This window comes from Oncorhynchus clarkii, chromosome 15 (genome assembly GCF_045791955.1).
Source record: "Oncorhynchus clarkii lewisi isolate Uvic-CL-2024 chromosome 15, UVic_Ocla_1.0, whole genome shotgun sequence".
In the NCBI taxonomy this organism is placed as follows: Eukaryota; Metazoa; Chordata; class Actinopteri; order Salmoniformes; family Salmonidae; genus Oncorhynchus; species Oncorhynchus clarkii.
In genome coordinates this window covers 26498646-26524711 of record NC_092161.1, presented here as the reverse complement: position 1 = coordinate 26524711, position 26066 = coordinate 26498646, and the positions used below count along the sequence as shown (strand labels likewise).

General features: G+C 41.2%; 1 protein-coding gene across 4 annotated transcripts in view; it reads left to right on the top strand.

Annotated features, from left to right (window-relative positions):
- Nucleotides 1-26066, top strand: part of LOC139367125 (RNA-binding Raly-like protein) — a 153026-nt gene that overhangs the window by 1345 nt on the left and 125615 nt on the right. The window lies entirely within an intron of this gene.

Below are 26066 nucleotides of genomic sequence, written 5' to 3'. Positions count from 1 at the left end.
TCCACATTTCCTTCAGAGTGCATCATTGTGGATTAGATGAAGAAATGAGTGAGAAAATAATTGGCAATGCACGCGCATAGGCTACCCTGTGGACTAATGGTACTTAAACAATGCGTCCGTGCATGGTCTTTCTGTTGAAGGCAATCCATTTCGATACAGCTTTTAAAGGCTATTAGGGATGGTCCTTATTCCCTTCACCCCCTCCCCTCGCCAGTCATGGTCTGTTTGTGTGGTTCACACTTGTAGTCAATCTCTTTGTTGTGATTGCAGTAGTGTAGGTACACTGTAGAGCGGTGTTGCTATGTGGTTGTTGTGATTTGGTCTAAATTAGATTGTGATTTGGCATATCTGTAGTAATAGTAGCTATAGGTTACTGTTTACATAATAACAGCCAACTCCAAAATGCTGTATAGGTATCATAATCTATCAATAAGATGTATGTACCCTCTGTAGGTGTTGAAAGGTATTTCTGCCATATTGATAAAAAATACCTCTGACACGTCTCCTGCTGGACGTTATGATGAGGCTGCATTACTTCCTGCAGTTGTTGTGTCTGCCCTCTAGGCAGCTCCCCTGTTATCTGGGCCCAGCCAGCCTCACTATAAATGAAAACTGAAAAATATGATAGCTCATATGTGAAGATACCTTGGCTCTCATCATGAATAATACCTCTGACAGGAATGTCCTGTTGACATACAGTTGAAGTCGGAAGTTTACATACACCTTAGCCAAATAAATACATTTAAACTCAGTTTTTCACAATTCCTGACATTTAATCCAAGTAAAAAGTCCTTGTTTTTAGGTCAGTTAGGATCACCACTTTATTTTAAGAATGTGAAATGTCAGAATAATAGTTGAGAGAATGATTTATTTCAGCTTTTATTTCTTTCATCACATTCCCAGTGGGTCAGCAGTTTACATACACTCTATTAGAATTTGGTACCATTTCCTTTAAATTGTTTAACTTGGGTCAAACGTTTCGGGTAGCCTTCCACAAGCTTCCCACAATAAGTTGGGTGAATTTTGTCCCATTCCTCCTGACAGCTGGTGTAACTGAGTCAGGTTTGCAGGCCTCCTTGCTCGCACACACTTTTTCAGTTCTGCCCACAAATGTTCTATAGGATTGAGGTCAAGGCTTTGCGATGGCCACTCCAATACCTTAACTTTGTTGTCCTTAAGCCATTTTGCCACAACTTTGGAAGTATGCTTGGGGTCATTGTCCATTTGGAAGACCCTTTGCGACCAAGCTTTTAACTTCCTGGCTGATGTCTTGAGATCTTGCTTCAATATATCCACATAATTTTCCGTCCTCATGATGCCATCTATTTTGTGAAGTGCACCAGTCCCTCCTACAGCAAAGCACCCCCACAACATGATGCTGCCATCCCCGTGGTTCACGGTTGGGATGGTGTTCTTCGGCTTGCAAGCATCCCCCTTTTTCCTCCAAACATAACGATGGTCATTATGGCCTAACAGTTCTATTTTTGTTTCATCAGACCAGAGGACATTTCTCCAAAAAGTACGATCTTTGTCCCCATGTGGAGTTGCAAACCATAGTCTGGCTTTTTTATGGTCGTCTTGGAGCAGTGGCTTCTTCCTTGCTGAGCAGCCTTTCAGGTTGATATAGGACTTGTTTTACTGTGGATATAGATACTTTTGTACCTGTTTTCTCCAGCATATTCACAAGATCCGTTGCTGTTGTTCTGGGATTGATTTGCACTTTTCGCACTAAAGTACGTTCATCTCCAGGAGACAGAACGCGTCTCATTCCTGAGCTGTATGACGGCTGTGTGGTCCCATTATACTTTCGTACTATTGTTTGTAAAGATCAACATGGTACCTTCAGGCGTTTGGAAATTACTCCCAAGGATGAAGCAGACTTGTGGAGGTCTGCAAATTTTCTTCTGAGGTCTTGGCTGATTTCTTTTGATTTTCCCATGATGTCAAGCAAAGAGGCACTGAGTTTGAAGGTAGGCCTTGAAATTCATCCGCAGGTACACCTCCTATTGACTCAAATTATGTCAATTAGCCTATCAGAAGCTTCTAAAGCCATGACATCCTTTTCTGGAATTTTCCAAGCTGTTTAATGGTGCAGTCAACTTAGTGTATGTAAACTTCTGACCCACTGGAATTGTGATACAGTGAAATAATCTGTCTGTGAACAATTGTTGGAAAAATTACTTGTGTCATGCACAAATTAGATGTCCTAACCGACTTGCCAAAACTATAGTTTGTTAACAAGAAATTTGTGGAATGGTTGAAAAACAAGTTTTAATGACTCCAACCTAAGTGTATGTAAACTTCCGACTTCAACTGTACTTGCGTGCCTTGTCCATGATTGTGTGTGTGTGTGTGTGTGTGTGTGTGTGTGTGTGTGTGTGTGTGTGTGTGTGTGTGTGTGTGTGTGTGTGTGTGTGTGTGTGTGTGTGTGTGTGTGTGTGTGTTTGTGTGTACCCAACTGGCTTGGTCAAAATAGTCCAGTGTATGTTGTGTCCAATATTTATCCAGCGCTGGGTTACCATATAACCCAAATTGATTTGTTTTCAACCCAGCCAGTTGGGTTTAGGGGGGTGTATTCGGAATATTGTTATTGTTTTATCCCATGTAGCCATTGAAAAGGTTAAGGCTTCTAACTCTGTCAGTATATTCTGCATCCATGAAAATGCTCCTTCCTCAAATCCCCATGTCATCAAAGCTGCAGGGTGTGTGGGACAGGAATCAAAGAGTCTTTCAACATAACTGTCTGATCTCTTAGAGGATTGGCCACAAGTAACCAATATCTGAGTCCATGAAAAGGAACTCAGGGCTTCAAAGATGGTGGCATGCATATGGGATAGGAAGCTGTTTTCACTTATGTTACCTGAGTTCCCAGTTACACATCATGGTGAAGAGAATCAAATTAAATAAGTCATGAAATCACATTCTGAGGTTTGGTGGGAAAGCAGGGCCTGTGAGTTTAGCCTCTGGTTTATGAAGGCCTTCATTGCAATGTAGTTATCAATTATTCAGTAGTTCTTCATTTTGATTGTTGAATATTCTTTGCTTCATCTCCTTGGGCTTTAGAGCTTGATATTAGTGAATGTGTGCATCCTAAATGGGACCCTATTCCTTATCAAGTGTGCACAACTTTTGACCCAAGGCACATAGGGCCCTATATAGTGCAATATATACTATATATAGGGTGTCACTTGGGACGCACAGATTGTTCTGTCATTCCTGTTGTCAAAGACACCAGCCACTCAAGTCATTGACTGTTCTCTCTGATTCCTCACGGCAAGCAGTACCAGAGCGCCAAGTCTGTGATTAAAAGGCTCCTGAACAGCTTCTATCCCCAAGCAATAAGACTGCTGAACAGTTAATCAAATGGCTACCCAGACTTTTTGCATTGACCCCCTTTTTCTTTGCAGTGACATTCTTGCACCGGCTCTATGCACACTCTCTGGACTCCACCCACACACTCACACATACTGCACTGACACACAAACACACACACACTCACACAATATATACGCTCACACACACACACACACACACACACACACACACACACACACATAGACACACTTTCACACTCTTCATATATTCTGTTGCTTCTCTGTTTATTATCTATCCTGATTGCCTAGTCACTGTTACCCCTACCTACATGTACATATTACCTCAGCTACATCGTATCTCTGCACATTGACTCGGTACTGATATATTCTTTGTATATAGTCTCGTTATTGTTATTTTATTGTGTTAATATTTCCTTTCTTTTTTGATAATCTATTGTTACTTTTTAACACTGCATTGTTGGGAAATGGCTCATAAGTAAGCATTTCACAGTAAAGTTGAGTTCGGTGCATGTGACAAATATATATTTTTTTCATTTTTTATTGCTCATTCTCAGCCACTCTTTTTGACCTTGTATTGGCTCTGGCTTTATTGTCTATGTATGGCAATCTCCCATAAATAAATCATTCCTTATTATGAAAACAAACTCCCATATTTTGCACTCCACTCATATCTTAATGAGTGGTTGGATTATAAATGAGTAAAAAAAAAAATGTTTCTCTCAATGAGGTGTTCCTCTTCTTAGCTCCATTCTCCTTTTGAAGAGATAAACAGCTTACCCATTCTGCTTTTTTAAAAACCGTTATGTACCTCGAGGTCCCCTTTTCTTAGCTGTTAATTTGATAAGTGAAAGGTTATCTCACTTAGTAATCATATTCTATACAATTAAACCCGTATCTGAAGAATTGGACCGGACTGAATGACTTTTCAGGGCCAATTATGTGGAACCATTTGAGTTATAATTCTCCACTTAAATGAGCCATTCGTGACACATTGGGACTCAATTGTGTGTGAGGATTGCTGATGAAATAGTGGTTTTAGAACAAATTACATTTCATTAGTTCGTTAATATCATTTAGAAAACACTCTTATCCAGAGCTTCCCATGTTAGTTTTATATTTTGTTTTTAATGATTGTGTATGCTGAAGGTGGTAACTCAATAGCGTAATGCTTACTTCTGGTTAAGCTTATCCACATACTATTGCAAAAGAGCTTCTGAATAGACACTACTGAAAAAGGCAAGTTGTCACTCAGTCTTGATATTGCTGTTGTCGACTGTGGACAACAGCAGTCAATTTTGTGCTGCATTACGGGGAGTGACTGAATCATCCCCCCATGATTTCACCTCTCTGTTTAGGACAGTATGTCTCATCTGTCTGTCTTCATGGCTCTTTATAAGGTTGGCCCCACACTTACCCCCATCTATCTGGAGCTAAAGCACACTGCATCTTTCTCTTCTCTTTTGAATGTGATCAGCCCCACAATATTGATGATAGGCCTACTCTATATCTACCCGACAGCAATATCAACTCTCTCTCTCTGTCGCTTTATTTTTTTATTTCGCTCTTGCCCCTGCTGAGTAAGTGTGTGTGTGTGTGTGTGTGTATGAGTGTGTATGAGTGTGTATGAGTGTGTATGAGTGTGTATGAGTGTGAAAGAAAAGAGTAACTGAAAGCACCATGTCACGCTCCGTTCATTTTGGGCCTGGTAAATTAGGCATTACACATAATCTCTTTCTTTCCTTCTTTCTCTCTATTCTGTATCCCCAAATCCACTCTTGGGATGATTCCTAAATTAGTTTTGGAGAAAGAGAAATCATATTTGCAGTGAGTTTTAGTCTTCTTCATCCTTCAGACCTAATTTACTCTCTTCTCTATTATCATTGGGTTGTGACTGGTGTCATTTTTCAAATAATGATATTTCTCCCATATCCACCAGCATGGGACCAGGGATGTATGTATACACACCAAATACCCAACACATCACAGGGTACAGTACACTTAGTGAATTGCCTATATGTGTGCCAGTACATTTACAGTATATCACACATTATCTGTCCTTGCTTGGAACATATTTATAATTCAAAGTTATTTCCCCTTGCTCACAGATTCCCTGAATCTTAAACAGAAACCCAACTGGCAAGAGACCATCCAATTTTGTCATTTAACATTTTTTATCAGGGGGGGGGGGGCGGTTACAGGTACAAAAAAACAATCAAAGAAATGCATAACCCCAACCCATTTCTCACCTTATTCAAGGAGCTATTGTAGTTAATTAACATAATATATGCAAAGCATTGAATATTTAAATTATGCACTGTGAATTTTGTAACTTTGCCCCCAGAAGCATTTAACTGCAGGGCACTCCCACATCATGTGAAGAAATGTGCCTTCCTAATTTAGGGGACACAGTGAACAGTTGGGAGTTGGGGTTCAATATCATGGTAAAACGTTTCCTTGGTGTTAGATACAGTCTGTGAACAAACTTAAAATGTATAAATTAATGCTTCGGATTACGGGATGACAAGGTCATATTTGACCATAGTCTCTTCCAGTTAAAGGGTTGTTCAGATTCAATTAGATCTGTGGACCATACTTGTTTAATGGCTAGCTCAGAATATGAGCTTTCCAAAAGTTATTTTTATATTATAGAGATCAGTCCATTCAGGAGCCCAGATCATTTATAAATCGCATCATTGGATGGTGCGGTAGTTGAATTTCCCAAAAGGACAGCTTAGCTGACATAAATTGTAAATATAGAAAAAAATGAGTTGACTGGTATTGTGTATGTATCTTTAAAATCTTGGAATGTTCAGAAACCATAATTGTTCAGGATATCAGTAAGGGTACGGGTTCCACATTTGGATCATTGGGGTGATGAAAAGGGGCACCCTCCAGATCGTAAGGTATTATTGTGAAATATTGGAATATGGGCATGCCATTTTGATTCCCAGTTACATTGTTTTTAAATTTTGCACCAAATAGAAATTGTTTGAGCAATAATAGGACCAAAGCGTAGTTTACATTGTTTAAAGGATATATCAATGAAGACCACCTTTGCATTTTATTAGGAAATCTGCAGTTTTGCTTATGTGGATGTATGTAATTATGGTATGTGGGCATGTAGGTTAATTTGCACCACCAAATTAAATAAAACACTGAATGATGTATATGGATTGCACACCAAGTGCTAACTTTGGCTAACCATAGAGACAGTAATTAAGCAAGGAAGCGAATTTCAGGACCATGGACTGGTTTTGTGATAAGGTACTTTCAATCATTGACAGTTCAGGACAATCGACACTGATTTTGTGAAAAACTATTTCAGGACCATAGACAGTGATTTAGTGATAAAGCCCATTTCAGGACCTTGGACAGCGCTTTTGTGACATTCTTTTCAAGACCAAGGACAGTTCAACGTTAGGGCATTGCATGATAACCCTTTATCAGACCCACGGACAACTCCAATTTCTGCAGGAGTACATTTCTGCACCAAGGACCATCCAGACATAATAACTGTACACTTATCTCTAATTAGAACAAATATACCAGACTACTGTATACCAGACTACTGTAATACAAAGATAACATATTCTGGTGAGTGTGAGTGTGTTTGCTTCTATTGCTCTCTCATTGTATATCGATGTGCACATTATTGTATCCTTGCAGCTGATTATATCGGGATTCACTTCATGGAATCAATTTCACAGACTATTTCAGTAGCATCCCTTCCAAGATCAGACTGAATGTCATTTTAGAGAATGATTTGTCTCACTTCAGTTGCACAAGCTTTTCCAATGTATTTACTTTTCTCAATGTATCATATTTGCTTGCAGGAAAAAAAAATCGTAATTAGTGTCAAAGACTTACCCTCGGGCTTGAGTACAACTAGACAGTGACTGCTCAACAGTCTCAACATATACATCCTTTCACACTCTGGATTGTATTATGTTTGTAAAATGCTAGATAAATGATTGGGCAAAACAAACAAGTTAAGCACACGCCTGTACGCACGAATGCGAACACGCACGCGCGCATACACACATACAGTACACACACACACACACCATTGCTTGTGATATTTTGGGAATATGTGGAGTGAATAATGACAACATTCGTGACACAGTAACGCGCTAACTTGTTTTGACAGTCACACACAACACAACTCACCATTTACGTGGCTGTAACAAGCGTTGATGATGACAATGTGTCTTCGTGACATGTCTGTGCGCTCTGTCTGGTTTGGGTGCTGACAGTGACTTCCCTGTCTGTGTGTGTGTTCTGTCTGTATTTGAAGTTGACAATCCACGCGTCTCACTCCTATGTCCTAATGGAGACAAAGATGGTTTCTGACTCTGTCTGCACAAAGCTAAAATAATGGTGACATCTCAGTGTCTTTGACTTCAACACACTCACATTCATCTCTATTTCAGATGTGTTGTCTTCGTTCTATTTGGATATATTTATTCCTGCCTCTCTCTACCTCTATCTCCATCCTTTTTTGAGCCTGTCTCAATCCCTCTGAGCCTGGCCATTGGAATACACCAATAACTTAATCTCTTACCTAAAATAGTTGGCTTTATTGAAGGATTTAGTAAATATTTTAAATCTCAATATTTCTTTATTGTGATGTTGTTATATGAGAGAGTTCATATGGAGCTCATTCCAATATGTCCCTTTTAAACACATTTATTTAAAGTGACGTTTAGGGGAATCTGCTGAATTTTGGATGCTGAGAGCTGGGTCTTCACAACCAAATTGTACTTTTGATATTTGGTGGTAAGAGAGTACTCAGTAAAGCATTTTCTACAATAAAGAACTCAGTATTTTACAAAGGGTTCCACCTAAATACAATGATTCTAGGCATAGTAAAAGCAAAGGACTTGATCCATGTTCCTCAAGCACATATCGGACATGGCTATGTGACTGTGTGATATTTAGAGAGTCTGGGAAAGAACAACAAACAAACCAACAAGGAGGCAGATGAGAGGTCTGTGGCCCTCCAGAGCAGGTGGTGAAGGCCGACAGATGCTGCAGAGAAGCACTGAAGCAGATAATGCCCTGCCTGGCTCCCCAGATGACCTCTGGGACCCGATTGAAGGAGGATTTTTCCCATCTAGGTCAGCTCCATGCTGGCTCTACCACTGGACTCATCTGTTCTGACTAGTTCTGTTGGACTCAGCTGTTCTGACTGGTTCTGTTGGACTCAGCTGTTTTGACTGGTTCTGTTGGACTCGTATGTTCTGACTGGTTCTGTTGGACTCAGCTTTTCTGAATGGTTCTGTTGGACTTAGCTGTTCTAACTGGTTCTGTTATACTGAGCTGTTCTGACTGTTCAGTTGGACTCATATGTTCTGACTGGTTCTGTTAGACGCAGCTGTTCTGACTGGTTCTGTTGGACTCAGCTGTTCTGACTGGTTCTGTTAGACTCAGCTGTTCTGATTGGTTCTGTTCAGAGTATGATAGTAGGTGCCAGATGCACCGGTTTGAGTGTGTCAAGAGCTGCAACGCTGCTGTGTTTTTCACGCTCAAAGGTTTCTTGTGTGTATCAAGAATGGTCCACCACCCAAAGGACATCCAGCCAACTTGACACAACTGTGGGAAGCATTGAAGTCAACATAGGCCAGCATCCCTGTGGAACGCTTTCTACACCTTGTGGAGTCCATGCCCCAACGAATTGAGGCAGTTCTGAAGGCAAAAGGGAGTGCAACTCAATATTAGAAAGTGTTCCTAATGTTTTGTACACTCAATGCACTATTTTTGATCAGGACACTGGTCAAATTCAGTGCAGAAACTAGGGAATAGACTGCCATTTGAGACAAAGACTAAGAGTTTGTTGTTAGTCAGACCCACTACTATTCAAGGGTTTTCCACTAGACCGGGTTTATCATGGTTTCATAACATCTCCTCGCTCTTTCCTTTCACACTTTCCACTATATCTAGTGTGTTTCACTGCCTGTCTGTATTGGTTTGAGAGGGAGTGGCGGGAGTGTGAGAGATAGAGACAGTGTGTTATAGTGTTAGGGTTCTTCCTTTCTAGTTAATCTGCCTGTTCTCCATTGGGGTGTCACACCGTGTCATCTCTGTACACCTCACTGTGTCACAGAATCACACCATGTCTTCAAGGTTGGTCACACAGCTGTGCCCATAGACGTTCACCCTCTGTCACCATGTCCCGCTATATCTCTATTCTGTAGCGTTCACCATGCACAATGCTAAGATACTCCAGTACCAAGAGATTTGCACTTTGCCTTCTGGGGACAAATGTATCAAGCGTCTCAGAGTAGGAGTGCTGTTTTAGGATCAGTTGCCTTTTAGATCGTAATGAAAAAGGTTACATTGGCAGGGAAGACCTGATCCTAGATCAGCACTCCTATTCTGAAATATTTGATACATACGGCACTTGCAGTATTTCTGAAATAGAGGTGCTCCCTGAGTAAGATATCTCTGCACACTTATGAGGATCATGACCTCAATTTCCAGAGTCTACCACCAGGAAAACAGAGAAGGAGAGAAGGGAGATGTGTTTGTCTTTAAGCACATCCAGGAAGCAAACCTTTTCTGCCCTCTCCCAATGGTTCACTCTAGCCCAGTGAAAGTTTATTGGTGTAGTGATCGTTGATTTTACTCCACAGGATGTTGTTTTGAACTGTGTTCCTGATGATGATTAGCCTCAGGGGAGTGCAGGAAGTAGACTCACTTGAATCTAGTGTTTGGACTGATGTAGTATGCTATGACTGCTGTAGTGATTGGAATTAGTAGCTGTCCATGAGGTTGATTCAGTTTGTGAACCCTCTACAATGCTCTTAAAGGGCTCCAGAAAGCCAGGGCTAACAGAGAATGAGGATGTGTTCCAAATGGCACCCTATTCCAAATATAACTTTTGACCAGAGCCCTGTGTCCATGGGGGAAGAGTGGAGAAGTGTCATGGGGGTAAGGATATGGAGGCAGCTAGGGAAGTCAGACATGGATGTGCTGTATACATTCAGTGGTAATGAGAGCCAGCTGGGGGCTGTGAATGGTAGAGCTATGACTATGATAATGTGTGAGTGTGTGCGTGCGTGCGTGCGTGGGAGCGTGTGTGTGTGTGTGCGTGCATGTGTGGGTGGGTGAGGGTTTAAGCATAGCAGTTGCCTCACTCATTTCATTCCGTCTGCATAGTAGGTTCCCTTTAAAACCTATGAAAAAGCCCAACCATCTGGCTGCTCAAAACATCACCATTCTAAAGTGGAACAAAATTGTCCCATGATTTAATTTCCCTTCGCTTAGCACAGCAATTTTCTCTGGGATATCAATAGCTTGTTGACATCTTGCAGTATGCCACAGTCCATCAGGTGACGTGTGTAAACAAGACTCCATTCTCCCTATTGATTTTCTCTCTGTTTTGACATCAGATGAAACCAAGGTGCTTAGTGGTTATTGTTCTATTAGATGCCAGGTGCCATATTGCTCCTTAATTGTTAATTTCCCCTGTTCAAATGAGTATTTAAAGCAATACGCCATTTTTGCTCCACAAGCACATTGACTCAGTTGATGAATATGGCTATGATCCACTGGTATTATGGGAAATGGATGCAAGTGTTCACATTGATTGCAATAGATATATAACAATCATTAGCATATTGCATCCAGAAATAATTGAGAACATCATCAAATGATCCTCCTCCAAGCATCTCCAATGACTTATGTGCTCTCTGTCTCACACACACACATACACACACACACAAACACACACAAACACACACACACACAATATTATCAGCATTTGATCTCAGGTAATGTGGTCCGCTAAGCCGCTCTCCTGGATATCAATACCGGCATCTGAAGTTATTAAGTGTGTAGGAGGATCTAAGAAAATTGCATTAAATCGTGTTAGTGTGTGTGTGTGTGTGTGTGTGTGTGTGTGTGTGTGTGTGTGTGTGTGTGTGCGTGTGCGTGTGTGTGCGTGCGTGTGTGTCTGTGCGTGCGTGTGTGTCTGTGCGTGTGTGTGTGTGTGATCCACATTCCTATCCTTCAGTGCAATTTCAGGTCCTTTGTTGTTTTGATTCAGCATCCCTCTCACTCTGAGATTGAAAAATCCTATCCAATATCTCCATGGATTAAACCTTGCACAAGGAAAGGTAGTAGAAAGCCATTATTTGTATGTAATGCATTGCTTTGTCTGTTAAGCAAACAGTAGCGCAGGGTGTATTTGTCTCTATCGTTATTATTTTGCTGTACTGTCAAAGACACATGACAATAGCATCGTTAGAGATTACCAACATAATTAAGTAATCAAGCAGACCCATTATGCAAATGGCGCTAATTAGAGACATGGGTTTAAAATAGTCCTCTGAATTAGTCACAACACTTAGATAGTGATCTCTCCAACAAATGTAATCATGGTTCTAATTAGGTCAGTCAATGAAAGTTGAAACAATTTGAAAAGCAATTCCAGTTTCCAATTACTTGTTCAGTGATACTGCCCTATAACTGGGTAGAATGCAAATATAGTACTGTCGGAGGATGCAGAGGGCTCTTTGAGCTTTGAATATGATCTCATGAATATAAGACTATGTTGCTATCATGGACTCAGTCATCCTTCATTACGTGAGGGTGAATGTATTGTGGATATATGGATATTTGTCATGGTTTGATATTCAGAGCACAATGATGTAAATGTTGTCCTGTCCATGATGTGAAATTCCTGTCCCACCCTATTCCCTATATAGCAGGGGCGTAACTTTTAGAAGTGGGGGGGACATCATATTTATTTTTATTTTTGTATTATTATTATTTTTTCCTGTCAGATAAACCCTCCAAACAGCCTACCCGACCGCTCAGAGTCGTCCACATGGTCCTAAAGCCCCATTGTTTTTGTATCACATTCCAATAATAAAACTAGGGCGAACAAAAATGCAATTTCTTTCACTGGGGACATGTCCCCCCCCATCCCCAGTGAAAGTTGCGCCCCTGCTATATAGTGCCCTAGTTTTGTCCAGACCCATATGACTACAGAACAAATGAATGCCTAGCAGTCCAATCTAGCTCCACCCATTATTAGGAGGACCTGCTAGATCCTGAGTGAATAGTCCATCCTCATTCGTCACATTGTACCTGTAGAATCATCCCAGTAGGTTAGTCTCCTCTCTATAGCTTATCGTTGAGGGGTGTCTGCGCCCTAAGCGCTAGCCTGCTGAATACCATCAGAATAATTCAATCATTTTCAGAGATCTCATTATGGGGCTAGTGCCGGGGCTTTAGCAGTCAAATTCCCATACAGTACAGTGGGTCAAGTGATTGACAGACTGAAGGTTCTTTCAGGGTGAGTTCATCATTAAATTGCGTTTCACTTCCCAGACTGTCTGAGTTGGCATTCACCCATCCAGCCTCACACGTTACTTGGATATTTTTAATCCTCTGTGTGTGTGCATTTCTTATGGGAATCTGTTTTATAATCTACAAGGCATGAAGCAGTAAGGCAACTATTGCTGTGTATGTATTTCCAGAAGAAGGCCATTGACTAGTCGCATGAAGAAATAAACTTTTTGAGCATCGGTCTTTATTCTGTCTCCATCACTTACCAAACCTCCTAACTACTACTGCCTGGATTTGATATGATTCAATTCCTTGTTCACTTTTCACTTCTTTCTTTTCCAACTGCGTTTACACAATACATTTTTTTAGAGACTTCTTCATCAATAGATATTCTTTCTCTGATGATAGAGCTCCTGCGGTGCATACAATAGGCCTTTTTTTGGAAAATATCTCAGAGCCCAACATGTACTGTATATTGTCACATAAAAGCACTTCGCTCTTGAAATGAAACCACAAGCTAGCTTCAAGGCCTTCCTCTGAAGTTTTGATAGTGGTCCCATTGCGTTAAGTAAGTAAGTAGGTAGGTAGGTAGGTAGGTAGGTAGGTAGGTGGGAGCATAGTGTACTGAAGTTTTCCAAAGAATACACACAAGGGCTCTCCTCATGCAACTGCAATCAGAGAGTTGGTTCTGGATTGTCTCATGAGAGTGCACTCGTGGATCATGGTATGCATCTTTCTTCATCTCTGCACTCTTAAAAATAAAGCTGCAAGTTGGAACCAAATAAGGTTCTTGAGAGCGATGCCATATGGAAACCATTATAGAGCCTCTGAAGAACCATGAATGGGATGGTTCTTTGAAGAACAAAAATCCCAAACCAGAAATGTTTTGACCCTCCAGGACCTTATTTGCATATTTCCTTTCAGGTGAATTTTAGAGCTACAGTACTAGTACCACACTAGACTGTGTTTGCTAGTGACAGAGACATGGCTGTTGCATTCTTTCATTTTCAGTGCTGTGGTGTTCACCAATTGAGATTCTAAGTGAATATATTGTCATTAAAATTAAATTTGTTTAAAGGTCCAGGACAGTCATTTGGAATCCCATTTAAACTAGCCTTTTGCGTGACTAAAATATCACCGTAATATTTTTTGCAGATAGAAATGCTTGAAATTGGTGAAAAATAACATCTTCTCTCATGTCTAGCTACCAAGAAGTTTGAAAAGACAGGCTGAGTGGGCGGGGAGCTTATATTCATGAATTTGCCTTGACTGACAGCTCTTTGAAATGCCTATGTCAACAAACTTGGATGCATTGAGCAGCATTGCAGTGAAAAACTCAAGCTAATTTGGTGATATACAAAGCAATTCTAACATTGAAATTGCATCAATGATGCATATATATTTTTTATACATCTCCTGTTTGACATGCCTCTTGTGATGCAATTCACAGCAGCACTGACGGATGTGTTGACATGACAACTACGTCAGAGTTTTGAACGATTCTTTTGTTCCATGCTGGCTGAAGGCCTAGCTAGCCAGTAACTAGCTAACACCAGACACAGATGATAGGGGAAACATAAGTATCTTTGCCATAGATGAATAGTGTACATTTTTTATTATATTTGCTGACAACCTACAGTCAAATGTTGTCACCAGTAGAGTAGCTATCTAGCTATATAAACCACTCTTCTGTGCAAACACGCCTTCTCCGATGTTTGTTAAAATGCGGAACTTCATTTAAGTTAGTTAAGAAAATATAATGTTACCATTGGTGCATTACATTTTTTGTTATATAATCCCACCTCCTGAATCCAAGTGTTTGACATGAGGGAGGGGACCAGTAACTTTATGATCAAATGTATCAATGTAGAAGCAACAGTCATTTTTCATACTTTGGTCATCCTACTTTGATCTGGTTTCATCCAAATATTATTCAATTTCATAAAAAAACATGGTTTTGACTGTTCATGACGTTTAATACAATACATATTTAATAAGGCCTAGTTTTATCCTAATATAGTGGCCTGAAACTCATAGTTTACAAGTCACATTAAGCTGGCTTTCAAAGTGATGTGTAATTCCTATTAGAATGCAGCCAGAGTGGGGATATCCAACATTTTAAATTTGTATTCACCCGCAAACTGCATTCAGAAAATGAGTGCCAGGATTCAGAAAACTAAAATATGAGAATACCTTAAGCATCTTAACTGGAACAACCATTCCAGTAACGGGTGCAATATAAGTCAATAACTCTCATACACTCCGACGTCTTTTACATACTTCTCCATGCTCTCATTAACTCCCCTCTTCTACTTCTATTACTCACAACTTTTCTCCCACACGTGACTCCGGGCCCCCTGAAAAGTTACCTGTGGCCTGTGAAGCTTTGGTCATTTAGTGTAGCAGTTTTGGTCATTCAGAAGTTTTGGTCATTTAGCAGATTTGTCATTTAGCAGTTTTGGTCATTTAGCAGATTTGGTCATTCAGAAGTTTTGGTCATTTAGCAGATTTGTCATTTAGCAGTTTTGGTCATTTAGCAGCTTGGTCATTTAGCAGCTTTTTTATTTAACAGCTTTGGACATTTAGCAGATTTGGTAATTTAGCAGTTTTGGTCATTTAGCAGCTTGGTCATTTAGCAGTGTTGGCTATTTAGCAGCTTTAGTCATTTAGTAGCTTTGGTCATTTAGCTGCCTCACTCCTGTCTGTTTGAAAGCCAGCCTGCCCACGTGACTCCAATCCAGACACCCTGGACTGGCCAGCAGTGGATTCCAGCAGTGGATAAGACACACTGTAAAATGGCGTCAACATGGGAGCTCTGCTTCTAGCTCCTAGCTTTTTTACGTTACTAGCCCAAAATGTTTTTTTTGTGTTATTACATACAGCCTGAAATAACTTTTGGATATCAGAGTGGCGGTAACACACCAGCATTACGACCAGAAATATGACTTTCCCGAATTGGATCCTTTGTTCAAACACCCACCATGGCAATTGAACTTATCCAGGAGGCTACTCCAAGACGCCGCTGGCGGAGAAGTATTCAGAGTGGACTTCTAGTCCGACTCAGGAGGCGTGCACACCATCCAACGCTTCCGAATATTTTACTCTCTAATGTTCAGTTCCTGGACAATAAAGTAGACGAGCTCAGAGCTAGGATCTCTTTCCAGAGACACATCAGGGATTGTAACGTACTGTTTCACAGAGTCATGGCTCTCTCCGGATATACTGTCCCCGTCCATACAGCCAGCTGGGTTCTCAGTACATTGCAGAGACAGGAATAAAGAACTCTCCGGGAAGAAGAAAGGCAGTGATGTATGTTTCATGATTAACTACTAATGGTGTGATTGTGATAACACAGGAACTCAAGTCCTTTTTGTGCCTGTAGTACTCACACTACAAAAACTATCGACCATTGTTACTCTAACTTCCGGGATGGCTACAAGGCCCGCCCCGCCTTGCCCCGCCCGCCCTCCTCCCTTCCTATAGGCAGAAACTCAAACAAGAAGTAACCGTGCTAAGGTCTATTCAACCAAGGTCTGACCAATCAGAATCCATGCTTCAAGATTGTTTTTATCACATGGACTGGGATATGTTCCGGTTTGCCTCTGAGAATAACATTGATGTATACACGGACACGGTGGCTGAGTTCATCAGGAAGTGTATAGGGGATGTTGTTCCCACTGTGACTATTAAAACCTACCCAAACCAAAAACCGTGGATAGATGGCAGCTATTGCGCAAATCTGAAAGGAAAAACCACCTCATTTAACCACGGCAAGGTGACTGGGAATATGGTTGAATACAAACAGTGCAATTATTCCCTCCGTAAGGAAATCAAACAGGCAAAACGTCAGTACAGAGACAAAGTGGAGTTGTAATTCAACGGCTCAGACACGAGACATATGTGCCAGGGTCTACAGACAATCACTGAGTCACGGACTCCAACGTCTTGCTCCCGGACAAGCTAAACACCTTCTTCGCCGGATTTGAGAATAACACAGTGCCACCGATGCGGTCCTCTCCCAAGGACTGTGGGCTCTCGTTCTCTGTGGCCAACATGAGTAAGACGTTTAAGCATGTTAATCGTCGCAAGGCTGCCGGCCCAGACGGTATCCCTAGCTGCGTCCTCTGAGCATGCGCACACCAGCTGGCTGGAGTGTTTATGGACATATTCAATTTCTCCCTATCCCAGTCTGCTGTCCCCACTTGCTTTAAGATATCCACCATTGTTCCTGTACCCAAGAAAGCAAAGGAAACTGAAATAAATGACTATCGCCCCATAGCACTCACTTCTGTCATCATGAAGTGCTCTGAGAGGCTAGTTAACAATCATATTACCTCCACCTTACCTGACACCCTAGACCCATTTCAATTTGCATACCTCCCCATTAGATCTGCAGATGATGCAATCGACATTGCACTGTACACTGCCCTATCCCATCTGGAGAAGAGGAATACCTATGTACGAATGCTGTTCATTGACTATAGCTATACCTTCAACACCATAGTACCCTCCATGCTCATCATTAAGCTCAGGGACCTGGATCTGAACCCCGCCCTGTGCATCTGGGTCCTGGAGACAACACCTCAACTATGCTGATTCTCAACATAGGAGACCCACAAGGGTGCATACTCAGCGCCCTCCTGTACTCCCTGTTCACCCATGACTGCATCGCCATGCACGCCTCAAACTCAATCACCAAGTTTGCAGACAACACAACAGTAGTAGGCCTGATTACCAACAATGACGAGACAGCCTACAGGGAGGTGGTGAGGGCCCTAGCAGAGTGGTTCCAGGTCACTAACTTCTCCCTCAACGTCAACAAAACGAAGGAGCTGATCGTGGACTTCAGGAGACAACAGAGAGAGCACGCCCCTATTGACATCGACAGGACCACAGTGGAGTAGGTGAAAAGCTTAAACTTCTATGGCATGCACTATCACCCAGAAGGTGAGGTCAGTACAGGTGCATCAAAGCTGGGACCGACAGACTGAAAAACAGCTTCTATCTCAAGGCCATCAGACTGTTAAATTGCCATGACTAGCCGGCTACAACCCTGCACCTTATAGGCTGCTGCCCTATGAACAGTTGAAGTCGGAACAAACTATAGTTTTGGCAAGTCAGTTAGGACTACTTTGTGCATGACACAAGTAATTTTTCCAACAATTGTTTAAAGACAGATTATTTCACTTATAATTCACTGTCTCACAATTCCAGTGGGTCGGAAGATTACATACACTAAGTTGACTGTGCCTTTACACAGCTTGGAAAATTCCAGAAAATGATGTCATGGCTTTAGAAGCTTCTGATAGGCTAATTGACATCATTTGAGTAAGTTGGAGGTGTACCTGTGGATGTTTTTCAAGGCCTACCTTCAAACTCAGTGCTTCTTTGCTTGACATCATTGGAAAATCTAAAGAAATCAGCCAAGACCTCAGAAAAACAATTGCAGACCTTCACAAGTCTGGTTCATCCTTGGGAGCAATTTCCAAACGCCTGAAGGTACCATGTTCATCTTTACAAACAGTAGTACGCAAATATGAACACCATGGGACCACGTAATACCGCTCAGGAAGGAGACACATTCTGTCTCCTAGAGATGAACATACTTTGGTGCGAAAGTGCAAATCAATCCCAGAACAACCGGATCTTGTGAAGATGCTGGACAAAACAGGTACAAAAGTATCTATATATCCACAGTAAAACAATTCCTATATCGACATAACCTGAAAAGCCGCTCAGCAAGGAAGAATCCACTGCTCCAAAACGACCATAAAAAAGCCAGACTACGGTTTGCAACTGCACATGGGGACAAAGATCGTACTTTTTGGAGAAATGTCCACTGATGACCATCATTATGTTTGGAGGAAAAAGGGGGAGACTTGCAAGTTGAAGAACACCATCCCAAACGTGAAGCACGGGGGTGGCAGCATCATGTTGTGGGGGTGCTTTGCTGCTGGAGGAACTGGTGCACTTCACAAAATAGATGGTATCATGAGGACGGAAAATTATGTGGATATATTGAAGCAACATCTAAAGACATCAGTCAGGAAGTTAAAGCTTGGTCGCAAATAGGTCTTCCAAATGGACAATGACCCCTAGCATACTTCCAAAGTTGTGGCAAAATGGCTTAAAGACAACAAAGTCAAGGTATTGGAGTGGCCATCATAAAGCCCTGACCGCAATCCCATAGAAAATTAGTTGGCAGAACTGAAAAAGCATGTGCGAGCAAGGAGGCATACAAACCTGACTCAGTTACACCAGCTGTCAGGAGGAATGGGCCAAAATTCACCCAACTTATTGTGCGAAGCTTGTGGAACGCTACCTGAAATGTTTGACCCAAGTTAAACAATTTAAAGGCAATGCTACCAAATACTCATTGAGTGAATGTAAACTTCTGACCCACTAGGAATGTGATGAATGAAATAAAAGCTGAAATAAATCATTCTCTCAACTATTATTCTGACATTTCACATTTTCTAAATATAGTGGTGATCCTAACTGACATACGACAGGGAATTCTTACGAGGATTAAATGTCAGGAATTGTGAAAAACATGAATTTAAATGTATTTGGTTAAGGTGTATGTAAACTTCCGACTTCAACTGTACATAAACATGGAATCACTGGTCACTTTAAATGGAACGCTAGTCACTAATAATGTTTCGGAAAGTATTTAGACCCCTGACTTTTTCCACATTTTGTTGTGTTACAGCCTTATTCTAAAATTGATTAAATAAATACAAATCCTCAGCAATCTACACAGAATACACCATAATGACAAAGCAAAATCAGGTTTTACAATTTTTTACAAATGTATTTAAAAAAAAAATACACATACCTTGTTTTCATAAGTATTCAGACCCTTTGCTATGAGACTCGAAATTGAGCTCAAGTGCATCCTATTTCCATTGATCCTCCTTGAGATCTACAACTTGATTGGAGTACACCTGCGGTAAATTCAATTGATTGGTCATGCACACACCTGTCTATATAGGGTCCCATATTTGACAATGCATGTCAGAGCAAAAACCAAGCCACCACCAAGACTCTTCCTAGAGCTGGCAGCCCGGCCAAACTGAGCAATCTGGGGAGAAGGGCCTTGATCAGGGATGTGACCAAGAAAGCGATGGTCACTCTGACAGAGCTCTAGAGTCCCTCTTTGGAGATGTGAGAACCTTCTAGAAGCTCTTTATGGTAGAGTGGCCAGGCGGAAGCCAATCCTCAGAAAAAAGCCACTTCACAGCCCGTTTGGAGTTTGCCAAAAGGCACCTAAAGACTCTCAGACCATGAGAAACAAGATTACCTGGTCTGATGATACCAAAATTGAAATCTTTGGCCTAAATGCCAGCGTCACGTCTGGAGGAAATCTGGGACCATCCCTACAGTGAAGCATGGTGGTGACAGCATCATGCTGTGGGGATGTTTTTCAATGGCAGGGACTGGGAGACTAGTCAGGATCAAAGCAAAGATGAACAGAGCAATGTACGATGAGATCCTTGATGAAAACCTGCTCCAGAGCGCTCAGGACCTCAGACTGGGTTGAAGGTTCACCTTCCAAACAGGACAACGACCCTAAGCACACAGCCAAGACAATGCAGGAGTGGCTTCAGGACAAGTCTCTGAATTTCCTTGAGTGGCCAGCCAGAGCCCGGACTTGAACCTGATCGAACATCTCTTGAGAGACCTGATAATAGCTGTGCAGCAACACTCCCCATCCAGTCTGACAGAGCTTGAGAAGATCTGCCGAGAAGAATGTGAGAATCTCCCCAAAATACAGGTGTGGCAAGCTTGTAGTGTCATACCCAAGAATACTCAATGCTGCAATCGCTGCCAACTGTGCTTCAACAGCGTACTGAGTAAAGGGTCTGAATACTTATGTAAATTTGATATATGCATTTTTTTTAAATACATTTGTAGAAATGTCTAAAAACCTGTTTTGCTTTGTCATTATGGGTTATTGTGTGTAAATTGATGAGGGGAAAAAATGATTTAATCAATTTTAGGAGAAAGCTGTAATGTAACAAAATGTGGAAAATATCAAGGGGTCTAAATGCTTTCTGAAGACACTGCATATACTGTATTTTAGTCAACGCCACTCAGACATTGCTCATCCTAATATTTTTTATATATCTTAATTCCATTATTTTACTTTTAGATGTGTGTATTGTTGTGAATTGTTAAATACTAATGCACTTTGAGCTAGCAACCAACACAAGCGTTTCGCTACACCCGCAATAGCATCTGCTAAACATGTGTTTGTAACCAATCAAATTTGATTTGATTTGACTCTCACATTGACAGAATCCTGAGTGAATGTGTTGAGAAACATTCGGTCATAGAGGACTCCACGTGCAGGGAGTGAGGGACAGGTTCTGAAAGGGTTAACTATGAGGGTAATCTCGAATGATGCTATTTGACCTCGTTAAAGATTAGCAATTTGATGAGGTGTGGATTAGCATGTTAGCTAGCAGTAGGACAGAGTAGGGGTGTGAGAATAAGAAACAGCCTTCTCATGCTTGGTTTGTCCCTATGTGAATCACAGAACACACTCTGGATCACAGACATCTTTTGCCTTTGCTTCTCCCGCCATTGAAGAATGTTTACATTGTCAGGAGTTTTTGCAGTGTTCTCATGGGAACATTTGAATGTATGTATTGACTAACAAAGACACTAACAATACTGAAGAAACAAACAAACACAATGCAAATATTACAGTACACATGCAAGCAATAGGGAATAAATGATTAAGAAGACATAAAGCAGTAGATCTGTTCTGCGTCTTTTACTTTCGGTTTTGTACACCAGCTTCAAAAATCTGAAAATACAATATTTTTGATTATGGAAAAGATATTTCACAGCAGTTTAGATGGTACAATGATTCGCAACACTATACTTGCCTGTTTGGTCACATAAACTGGAAATAGGTGAACTTGTCGAATTTTAGCAACCAGGAAATGGCGGAGACATTTCTGCGTAGTTCATCTTTAATACATTGTGGTAAATGGGTTATAAAAGCTTTAACATTGTCACGGTGTTTTAGAATAGCTACATTTATTCTCCCATTTATTTTCTCAAAAAAGGAAGATGGCCTTGTCAGAAAATCACAGGAACAAATGCCTCTGGGCATTTCTCTAACATCAATCTTCATTTTTTTTCTCTAAATTTCCTTTTTTCCTTTTCTCCGTGAGCCTCACCAGCTGTTGTTGCAGATGGGCGAAGCAGGAACAGACCCCACTCTAATAACACTATCTATTCCCACATAAGCAGACAAACAAATGGAAACAGCTTGGCTAACCATGTGAGAATAGCAGCAACCTTTTATAATTACGCAGACACAGAGGTATAGTGATTGTGATGACGTATGAAATGTTAGACACCCCCAATACAGCGTAAATAACCTGAGAGAAATAGGGTCGCACAAACCACATTTTTCCTCTTGTTATCACTAGCTGTTTCCCTCTGTCTCGCTCTATGCTCACGATCTCACACTATTTCACTCTCTACCTCTTGCTTTATTCAGTCCTTTTCTCAGAATGCTCTTCTTTTCCTTTATTCTCTGTCACTCTGCTGTTTATTTCTGTTAATTTCTATCAATGCTTCTCTCACTCATCTCCTTTCCAATATCATCCGATACCACTGCTTTGGATTTGGACCTTCGATAAGGAGGAGAGAAATGAGTGAACCTTTTTCTCTCCTCCTTGTCGAGCGTCCAATCTTGCCAGCGTGTGACGCTGACATGTAAAGCTTTTAGCTCCGTAAGCACAGAGATTTAAGGCAAAGGTGGCTTCTATTGAAAGGCCTTTGTGAGCATCCGCCTTCTATGTGGTGATAGCATCAAGTGTCACAGAGGAGAGTAGAGGTCTGTTGTGTGTGTGTGTGTGTGTGTGTTAGGAGATTCAGACTGAAAACGTTGACTTTAGATCCGATTTAATTCCAAGACCAACCTAAATACAAACTGAGGATAAATGGTGTGGGGCTATTTTATGAGAAAGTCACTGTTATACAGTTCTAAAATGTGGAAAATCAGTTGTTGTGAATTGTAATATTCATTAATTATCTACCTAGTAACTAATCTACTGTATTCAGGCTGGTCAGATATTGTTAATTGTTTTAGGAGGAACAGGAAGTAGTGGAGTTAATGCATGGGTCTAACTGTGGTCAGTTCATCATTAAATCTGCGAAAGAGTAATCAGTCTCCATCCAGTGTTAGTTTACATAGCCATTCATCCTCCACCATCTAAAGAACCCTCCAACTACAATGTATTTTCTGTTTCGCAGGTACTGTCTGCAGCTGCTTGGAAGTACTGCATTGTCGCTGTCTGATAAAAAATCTTGTAACTACATTTTTGCCAATGTAATATTTTTTGACATTCATTGAAAACGGTAACTCCTCTCAATGTACTCTGAACATTTCATGACTCTAGGACCAAAAACATTTATTCAAAATAGCTTCTAAAGTTGAATAATTGTATGTTCGTTAAATATGCAATACAGTATGTAACTTTTTGGGCGACCCCACCAAATTCACATGGACATTTTAGTCTATAGATCTGTCATTCTCATTGAAAGCAAGTCTAAGAAGTGCTAGATCTGTTCTATGTGCGCTATTTATTTTCCTTTTGGTTTTGTACACCAGCTTCAAACTGCTAAAAATACAATATTTTGCGTTGTGGAAAATATATTTCACAGCTTTCGATGGTACAGTAATTCTCTACACAAATACTGCTTGTTTTGTCTCAAACTGAAATTAGGCTAACTATTCTAACAACCAGAAAATGGCAGCAGCGATTTCTGCATGTTGTACCTTTAAAAGTTTCTGCTTTGGAGATTAGGTTTTCATCAGACAACGACGGTAAAGGTCAAGGTTTTATATCTAGACTAAAACGGTATCAGGCACAACATACTGTATGTACTAGAGCTGTTTGTGTTGTTAAGGTGGGTGTTTTAGATCATACTTACTATTGTGTGTAGCCTTTGTTATTTTTAGATACGAAACTAGACAGCACTTCAAGTAGTTGACAATTATCAACCTTAATATAATCAGTATACTGAAAGCCATTTTTTTTTTGCTCAACTGTCAGATGTCACAAGAATGATGATAATGAGTGACACTGTTAACCCAATGGCAAATGAAGCAACATGAGTAAATAGGCACAACCTTAAAGCCAAGATGCGTCAAAATAGAAAGCTAATTATAGGTACACCATGTATATTTTGGCTGTCCGTCTTCATATTTAAATGCCTTTTCCGCTGTCTTTGACTCCCTGCCCTTGTCAGTCTTAATGAGGAGTGGTTGAGTGGATCACATGTCTTTGTGGAGCCACTCAGGGTAATGTGCTGTGATGCTCTGAACAGAGAGTGGTTTGAACCTTGTTGATCTCTCAGATCAGAAGTGTCGACTGGCGGACCTTAGTGAAGGTGGACCTGACAATCAAGAGCCCATAACGTTGAAATATCATATTGATTGAAAGTAATGGGCTCATTTTAAAACCAAAATGTATGCAGTTGTGTAGGTGCGTGCGTGTGTACTGAATGTGTGTGTAATGAATGTGTGTGCATTTGGGCTCTCTGGCCAATGCGATGACCTGCCTCATGCATTGGGCGCCCCTCAAGCTTTAACCCCCTATTCCACATAGAGCTGTAGCTTAGCTGTGACTGCAGCCTTGACTAGCTCCGTAGCTGACTTGACTCTCTGCCAAGTTTTTTTTCTCCATTTGGCCGTCAAGGAGATTCACAGCCCCCTTTGAGAGGATGGGTTTATAATAAACAAACAGGATGAAGCCAAGAATGATGTTTGGAGGACCAGATAAGTAGAACGGGTCATACCACATCAGCTCAATGGGGTCGCACAGAGTAGTAACCTGGCACCATGAATTCAACTGATAATATTTTGAAAATATTGTGTGGACAAAAAAGACGGGGAAAGGTCAAAGAAAGGGTGACAAAGGGATGGACTAGTTTTGGGATGAAACACGAGTCAGAGGAATCCATATTTATGATTTATAATTGTATTATTCCAATCTCTATTAGCTGCTGAAGAAGCAGCAGCTACTCTTCCTGGGGTCCACACAAAACACAAAATATTCACTGCTGTGTTTGAATGATCAAGGTAGAGGAATCAAGGTGTGGAGAGAAAGATTTGATAGGAAAATGACCGTCTGTTTTCTTTAAAAACATTGTAGTGGGAATCTATTTACTTCAGATGTGTCAATATAAAGTGGGTGGAATGGTTCTTAATAATGAAAGGATGTTTTGAAAGCAGAGAGGATTGTGTGGAAGAGATACAACTGCATTCGGGGATCATAACATCTCCTGAGTGGCATGTTGATACTGACAGACAGCCCAGACTTTTATTTATCCAGTAAAGCGCTGAATAGAATAAGAGGATATACAGTGCATTCGGGAAGTATTCAGATCCCTTCACTCTTTCCACATTTTGTTACGTTACAGCCTTGTTCTAAAATTGAATAAATCGTTTTCCCCCTCATCAACTACACACAATAACTCATAATGACAAAGCACAGAGAGTCTTTTAGAAATGTTTGAACATTTTACATAAGTATTCAGACCCTTTTACTCAGTACTTTGTTGAAGCATCTTTGGCATCGATTACAGCCTCGAGTCTTCTTGGGTATGACGCTACAAGCTTGGCACACCTGAATTTGGGGAGTTTCTCCCATTCTTCTCTGCAGATCCTCTCAAGCTCTGTCAGATTGGATGGGGAGTGTCGCTGCACAGCTATCTTCATGTCTCTTCAGAGATGTTCGATCGGGTTCAAGTCCGGACTCTGGTTGGCCACTGAAGGACATTCAGAGACTTGTTCCGAAGCCACTCCTGCGTTGTCTTGGCTGTGTGCTTAGGGTTTTTGTCCTGTTGGAAGGTGAACCTTTGCCCGAGTCTGAGGTCCTGAGTGCTCTAGAGCAGGTTTTCATCAAGGATCTTTCTGTACTTTGCTCCGTTCATCTTTCCCTCAAACCTGACTAGTCACCCAGTCCCTGCCACTGAAAAACATCCCCACTGCGTGATGCTGCCACCACCATGCTTCACCGTAGGGATGGTGCCAGGTTTCTTCTACACGTGACGCTTGGCATTCAGGCCAAAGAGTTCAATCTAGGTTTCATCAGATCAGAGATCTTGTTTCTCATGGTCTGAGAGTCCTTTCATCTGGTTGAGTGCAGCAGAGATGGTTGTCCTTCTAAAAAGTTCTCCCATCTCCTCAGAGGAACTGTGGAGCTCTGTCAGAGTTACTGTTGGGTTCTTGGTCACCTCCCTGACAAAGGCCCTTCTCCCCCGATTACTCAGTTTGGCCAGGCGGCAGCTCAAGAAAGAGTATCGGTGGTTGCAAATGTCTTCCGTTTATGAATGATGGAGGCCACAGTGTTCTTGGGGACCTTCAATGCTGCAGAAATATTTTGGTACCCTTCCCCAGATCTGGGC